Genomic DNA, 7,852 nt, shown 5'->3' with positions numbered 1-7,852 from the left:
CCCTCCCGCCCGCCGGCTCCGCCCCTCCCCGCCGACCCCGCCCTCCCCACCCCGAGGATATAGGTAGCTACTGATGTGCCTGCCTAAAAAGAAGCCCCCGTGGGGCGAAAGGGTTTTCGCCAACGTTGCGTCGTCATCTTAAAAGGTAAAACCTCGCTGAGCGCCGACAGGCCCTACTAGAAGGCATCCTTGTAGGAATACTGGCTTTGTCGGAAGGAAAGCCAGCCTGAGGGATGGATGCGTCTGCGAGGCTGCTAACAATGTCCAGCGAGCAGTCCGTCATAACGATGGTAAATAGAGCGGAGGTGGAAAACTGATGGTGAAAATGGCATTGTTTGAATCAGGCGCCCAAGAGCCGGCTTTTTTTTTTTTTTTACAACTACGCGTGCGCACCAGGAGAGAGTGCCACGCCCCCCTCCTTGGTGGTTTGTAGTCCGGTCACCGTTAGTGGATTCTCTGCTGCCAGGCATGGTTTACCAGGTCAAGGGACCCGCTAGTTAATGATCCCAGGAATGAGCTGGGATCGCTGATAGCCCCACAGATAACAACATCTCGAGTCTTTACGAGTTCGTTATTGGATTGCATGTTCCAAAACCACGACGCTAAGGTGAGCGCCGACTCCGCGATCAAAACTGCTGGATCCTCTTGCAGAGGACACGATCTCGGTTCCCAGCACCTTCCTGGCGGTCCACAACCGTGTGAGCCCAGCTCCAGGACATCCGACTCCCTCCTCTGGCCTCCCTGGGCAACTCCATGCATGTGGTGCGCAGACATACACTCCGGCACGCACGATACTCATGAAAATCAACTTAAGAAAATATAAACTTTGAATTGCTATTCCCTCTTTGCCAACGAAGAGACCAAAATTTTAAAACGTGGAAACCGAAGCTGGGCGGCCTGAGTGTTAGCATTTAGGCATTTACACTGGCCTGCTGTCGGGGACCGAGTAGGACACAGCAGCAGCCAAGATGTGACCCTGTAGCCACCCCACCAAGCCGAGCACTCGCCCTATGCACATGTGCTATATCCCCTTATAAAAGGCAGGCCCTTCTCGCCCCGTCTTCTGCTCTCCCTCAAAGGCCGCCTTTGCACCACCCCACAATAAACTTCCCACGTGAGCTCTGCTGCATGGTATGACTTTGTGGTGCCCCTTGGCTCCAGCTCGCCTTCTGCCGCTCAACTACTACACTGAGTGTAAAGGCGCTGACTTCCAACCTGGCCATCTGAGTTCAATCCCGTGTCCAACACGGCGGAAGTAAAGCACTGATTCCTTCAAGTTGTCCTCTGATCTCCACCCGGGCACAGGAGCATGAGCCTCTCACTCCCACAAATAAATAAGTAAATGCAAATAACAAAATTTTAAACGGAAGCTGTTTGCTTTAAAGACTTATTTTTATTATTTGTGTTTGTTTGTTTTTTATTTATTTATTTATTTATTTATTTATTTATTTATTTATTTATTTATTTATTTATTTATATTTTGTTTATTTTTTTTTTTTCCGGACAGGGTTTCTCTGTGTAGTTTTGGTGCCTGTCCTGGATCTCACTCTGTAGACCAGGCTGGCCTGGAACTCACAGAGATCCACCTGGCTCTGCCTCCAGAGTGCTGGGATTAAAGGCATGCGCCACCACCACCCGGCTTTATTTTTGTTGTTTTATTTAGGTGTCTGTGTGTGTGCACACACATGTGCACCAGTGCAAGCCATGCGCATGTCTCTACCTCCCCAGTGCTGGGATCTCAAGCCTGGGCCATTATTCCCTGATGACTTACACAGATGCTGGGTTAGAACTCACATTCTCATGCTTGCATGGTGCGCTGGTTTGAATGGGAATGGCCCCATAGGCTCCTATATTTGAATGTTGGGTTCCCGGTTAGTGGACCGTTTAGGAAGGATTAGGAGGTGTGGCCTTGGAGGAGGTGTGTCACTGGGGGTGGGCTTTGAGGCTTCTCATTTGTTCTCTGCCTCCATCTTTCAGATCAGATGGAAGCTCTCAGCCACTGCTCCAGCACCATGCCTGCCTGCCACCCTGCTTCCCATCAAGATGATCATAGACTAGCTCTCTAAAACTGTAAGCTCACCACCAATGAAGTGCTTTGTTTTATAAGTTGTCTTGGTCATGGTGTCTGTCCCCTCACAGCAATAGAATAGCAACTAAGACCCATAGCAAGCACTTTACCAACTGACGAGTCCTGATCACTTTTCTTCTTCTTCTTCTTCTTCTTCTTCTTCTTCTTCTTCTTCTTCTTCTTCTTCTTCTTCTTCTTCTCACCCTCCTCCTCCTCCTCCTCTTCTTCTTTTTTTTTTCCATTTTTTAAGACAAGGTTTCTCTGTGTAGCTTGGAAGCCTGTCCTGGAACTAGCTCTGTAGATCAGGCCAGCCTTGAACTCACAGAGATCTGCCTACCTCTGACTCCCAGGTGCTGGGATTAAAGGCGTGCGCCATCACAGCCTGGCTGAGTCCTGATTACTTAATTTTGAAGAAACAGATGCAAAAAAATATACTCTATTCTGAGAAAAATCATAAGAGAAACATCTTGACTCCAAACTCATGATCCTCCTGACACAGCCTCCTGAGTGCTGGATGTACAATACCACACCAGGCAATTCAAGATTATTTCTCACAGGGCAGCACACGCCTTTAATCCCAGCACTCAGGAGGCAGAAGTGGGCAGATCTCTGTAAGTTCGAGGCCAGCCTGGTCTACAGAGCGAGTTCAGGACAACCAGGACTACAGAGAGAAACCCTGTTCAGGGGGGAGAAAAAAGTAAATCTAAATAGAATAATCATTTTAGAAAACTGCTTGCTAGTCTGCTTTTATCTACATTTGGAATATTTCATAATTAAAACCAAGTCTGCCCAAATGTAGTGGCACGTGCCTGTAATCCCAGAGTCAGGAAGATTTCAAGTTCAAGGACAGCCAGGGCTACATAGTGAGTTTCAGGCCAGCCTGGTATATATGGGAAGACCCTCTGTCAAAAATAAAACATGCCGGGCATGGTGACAAACTCCTTTAATCTTAACACTTGGAAGGCAGAAGCAGCTGGATCTCTGTGAGTTCTAGGCCAGCCTGGTCTACATAGTAAGTTCCAGGACAGCTAAGGTTAGATAGTGAGACCCTGGACCCTGTATTGAAACAAAATAAACAACAACAAAACAAAAGGAAAACAAACAAAACACATATTTTTCTCTCTTTCTCTTTTTTTTTTCCCCCAGTGTTTCTCTGTGTAGACCTGGCTGTCCTGGAATTTGCTCTGTAGCCCAGGCTGGCCTTGAGCTCCAGAGATCCACCTGCCTCTGAATCCCAAGTGCTGGGGGGCAGGGGGATTAAAGGTTTGTGCAACACCACCACCTGGCACATCTCCACAGAAACCAGAGAATGGAAGTGAGTGTGCAACACCACCAGTGAGTGTGCAACACCACCACCTGGCACATCTCCACAGAAACCAGAGAATGGAAGTGAGTGTTGAGCAACCCCTGGCGAGTCAAACGGATGCACTCACGCAGGGAGCCGCTGCTGAGGGAGAAGAAGGGGAATAAAACTGACCATGAAGGAAGAAAACCGGATCTCAAAAATATGGTGCTAAAAATAAAATTCCCCGAGGTGAAGGAAGCCAGATGGACCGTGCTGGCCAACTCCATCTCCACTTATGTGAAGTATCAAGACACAAACAAACCCAGACAGCCAGGAAGTCATCAATAACAACCGGGCTCTCCTGCCCAGGGCCTGGCCGGAAGGTGTGAGGCCTGTGGGAGCTGAGGAAATGGGAGAAGCCAGACCAGAGACGGAGAAGGGGTTGCCAACCAAGTGGAGAGAAAAGAAAGAGAGGGTGGTGGCGCTGTGGGAGCTGGAGGGAGACTGAATCCTAGGTGAGAACAAGACGTCAAAGAACGTGGAGGTCGGAAGTCAAGGGAGTACAGAGCAGCCCGAGGATTTAGTTACCTTGCCAGGGGCAGTTTTGGTGAGCTGGTGAAGGCTAGAGAACTGGAAACCAATGTGAAGCAGTGTGGATAGATCCCTCCCTCACCAGCGGGAAAGGCTGGAGACTCTCATAGACCAAACTGCGAGCATTAGCCAATCCCAGGGCCTTTCCACACCAGAGAAAGTTTTTTTTTTTTTTTTTGTTTTTTTTTGTTTGTTTGTTTTTTAGTTTTTTGAGACAGGGTTTCTCTATGTAGCTTTGCGCCTTTCCGATTTGGAGACCAGGCTGGCCTGGAACAGAGAAAGAATTTAGAACAAAGTACGTCGTTGGAAGTTTAGCTCAGGTTAGCCTTTAAGTCACTATGGAGCTGAAGCTGGCTATAAACACCTGATGCTCTTCCACCGGAGTCCAGTGGCCATGGCCCACAGCCCCCTCCAGGAACCCTTTCCTCCTGAGCCACACCCGTCCACCTTTACTTCCCAGGGTCCAGCTCCTTCCTCTTTGCTGAGCCTATGTCCCTGGGACCCTAGTCTCTGGTCCATTGGATCGCCAATCTGTCAAGTATATAGCCAGTGAAGAAACGCCAATGAACACAAGAGAAACTGACTATGGAAAAATGCAATAACTAAGTTGGAAAAGCCTAACTTAACGATACAACGAAACATTCCTGTCTTCCATTTTTTCTTCTGGAGATGAGGTCTCCCTGTGTAGCCCTCACAAGAGATCCAAATGCCTCTGCCTCCTAAATACTGGGATTAAAGGTGGATGCCACCACTCCTGGCAAGTAAGTGACTATCTTTTTCGCTTTTTTTTTTTTTTTTTTTAAGTTTTTTCCAGACAGGGTTTCTCTGTGTAGCCTTGGCTGTCCTGAAACTCACTCTGTAGACCAGGCTGGCCTCGAACTCCCAGAGATCCCCCTACCTCTGCCTCCCGTGTTGTCACTAAAGGCCTGTGCCACCACTGCCCTGCTAGATTTTCATTTTACGAGTGTTTTGTGTACATGGCCTGTGGAGGTCAGAAGAGGTCATCCGGAGCCACCAGAACAGGAGTTAAGGATGGTGGTGAGCCACCAAGTGAATGCTGGAACCAAACCCACGTCCTCTGAAAAAGCAACCAGTGTCCTTCGGTCCATCAGACTCAGACTGCTAACTGCCCAGTCTGCTGACTTCAGGTATACGGGTTTCAGTAAATTACCTATTTTCATGATATATCTGAAATCTGTATCTGCCCCATGAGCTTGTCCTAAGGGTTCCGCTGTTCGGTTTGTTTTTGTTTTTGAGGCAGGGTCTCAGTATTTGCTCTGGCTGTCCTGGAACTCACTACATAGACCAGGCTAACCTCAAACTCAGAGATCCACCTACCTCTGCCTCCCGAGTGCTGGGATCAAAGGCGTGCACCACTGCCCAGGCTAGGATTACACTGTGTTTTAAAGTGTCAGCCCAGCCGGGCTGTGGTGGCGCATGCCTTTAATCCCAGCACTCTGGAGGCAGAGGCAGGTGGATCTCTGCGAGTTCAAGGCCAGCCTGGTCTACAGAGTGAGTTCCAGGAAAGGCGCAAAGCTACACAGAGAAACCCTGTCTCGAAAAACCAAAATAAATAAATAAATAAATAAAATAAAATAAATAAAGTGTCAGCCCACCGCAGGTCACCTGTGAACTGGAGCTTTGGGGCCCAAGCGAAGCGGAAAGCCATGGATGGTTCATCTCAGCATCGACATAGAGCAGATGTGGCCTGAAAAGGACACCCTCCTAACGGAGTGGTCTCCTAACATCTGTCAACACAAATGAAAGGCCTAAGGAAACCAACTGCTTTCAGCCTGAGTGCTACAGCTTTCTGGACAGAGCCTCAACTGGGTTTTGTTTTGTTTATTTTTTTCCCATTAAGATGTTCAGTTCTAGTAGGTTTTGGAAGCAGGAAAAGTCCGAGTGAAAGAATTCAAATCAGTCTTGTTCCAGTATTTCCACACACTGTGATCTTTCTTCATCCGATGATGAATGGCGGCAATTAGTGCCTTACAAAAATGACGAATATAAACAGGATGCTTACGAGAAAAGAACAAGGTTACCAGACTGACTCTTTATTTATTATCCATTAGGATTATTAAAGGGCTGGGAATTGAACCTGGGGCTTTGCGCATGCTAGGCCAGTGTTCTGCCACTTGGCTCTAACTCCAGCTGCTGCTGCCTTTTTTTTTTTTGAGACAGGGTCTCAGACTGTCCCCAGACTTGTGACGTGGCTGATGACTGTAAACCTCTGATCCTTCGGCCTCCACCTCCTGAGTGCTAGCACTAGAGGCAAGTGCTGGGGTGGAATAGCAGAGAGATGGCTGAGCTATTTTCTGGTGTATGTTCTCATCAGGGAGTGGCTGGATCAAGAAGACTTCATACCTAACCATCTGACAGAGTTCGGTGCCAGTCACAGTAGATCTGGGTTCAGTTCCCTGCACACATACGCACGCACGCACGCACGCACGCACGCACGCACGCACGCACGCACGCACGCACGCACGCACGCGCATTCTGATGCCTAGTGCTAAACTGCCTTACTTTTAAATTGGGCCCTCTAGTGTGGCGGCACACTCCTTTAATTCCAGCATGGGGGAGGCTGAGGCAGGTGGATCTCTATGAGTTCAAGACCAGTGTTCATAGTGAGTCCCAGGCCAGCCAGGGCTACATAGTGAGACCCTGTCTCAAACAAACAAACAAATCATATGGGGGCGGGGAGGATTCTGGGATGGCTCAGCAGGTAAAGGGAATTGTCACCAAGCCTGACAACCTGAATTTAATCCTATGGACTGGCACAGTGGGAGAAGAGAAGTGACTCTCAAAAGTTGTCCTCTGGCTGGGCAGTGGTGGCACATGCCTTTAATCCCAGCACTGGGAGGCAGAGGCAGGTGGATCTCTGTGAGTTCAAGGCCAGCCTGGTCTACAGAGTGAGTTCCAGGACTTCATCAAGACTCTGTCTCTCTCCCCAAAATAGTTGTCCACTGGCCTCTATGTACCTACCCACATATAAATAACTGTAATAAAAAGTAGCATCTTCTAATAGTCTCTGAATGTTAGCATTACGTTTTGATTAGAACTTTATTTTTTACTGGAGACGGGGTCTCACTGTGTATACCAGGGTAGTCTGGAACTCGCTCTGTAGACCAGGCTGGCCTTGAACTCAGAGATCTGCCTGACTCTGCCTCCTAAGTGATGGGATCAAAGACAATGGACACCACACCTGGCTAAAACTTTATGTGTGTGAATGTTTAGTCTGCATGTACATCTGTCTGTACACTGCCTACATGCAGCGCCTGCAGAGGGCAGAATGGGCCATCGGATCCTCTGGAGCTGGAGTTACTAAGTGAGCTGTTGAGGTGCGGGTGCTGGGAACTGAGCTCGAGACCTCTGAAAGAGCAGCATGCGTTCTGAACTGCTGAGCCTTCTCTCCGGCCCTTTATTTTCTGTGCTTTCTGTTGTTGTTTGAGACAGAGTCTTATTATACAGCTGACTAGCTTCAAATTCATGGCAATTCTCCTGCCGCAGCTCGTAGAATGATGGGATTACAGGAATGCACCACATCCATCTTAAAGCTGTACTTCAAAGTTCGTTATTACTATACTTCATGTAAAATGCATTTTAATGCATACTGGCATCTACCTGAAACCCCAGTGCTTGGGAGGCTGAGGGAGAAGGATGGAAAGTCTGGGTGTTATGAATTATTGCAGGGGGCGGGGTGCGGGGGGTGGGGGAGTGAGGGTCTCCCACTCATGCAGGGAAACATGCTGGGCAGATAGATGCACACCATGAGCGCATGGTGGTGGCCAGTAATTCACAACCCAGACGCTGCATCCATGTGGAGAGTTTATTATAAAAGAGAGATGAAGAGAAAGATCGGAGACAGAGGGAAAGAGAGGGAAGGGAGGGAGGCAGAGAAGTAGAGGGGG

At 48.5% G+C, this 7,852-nt stretch overlaps 1 long non-coding RNA gene across 1 annotated transcript; it reads left to right on the top strand.

Annotated features, from left to right (window-relative positions):
• Positions 1 to 43: 43 nt before the first annotated feature.
• Positions 44 to 7,608, top strand: LOC121825368 (uncharacterized). Its single transcript, XR_013047792.1, has 3 exons — positions 44 to 1,338; positions 1,978 to 2,070; positions 3,215 to 7,608. It is a non-coding gene; the product is annotated as an uncharacterized LOC121825368 (long non-coding RNA).
• Positions 7,609 to 7,852: the final 244 nt, after the last annotated feature.

Source organism: Peromyscus maniculatus, chromosome 23 (assembly GCF_049852395.1).
Source record: "Peromyscus maniculatus bairdii isolate BWxNUB_F1_BW_parent chromosome 23, HU_Pman_BW_mat_3.1, whole genome shotgun sequence".
Classification (NCBI taxonomy): domain Eukaryota; kingdom Metazoa; phylum Chordata; class Mammalia; order Rodentia; family Cricetidae; genus Peromyscus; species Peromyscus maniculatus.
This window is presented reverse-complemented; position numbering and strand designations above follow the sequence as displayed.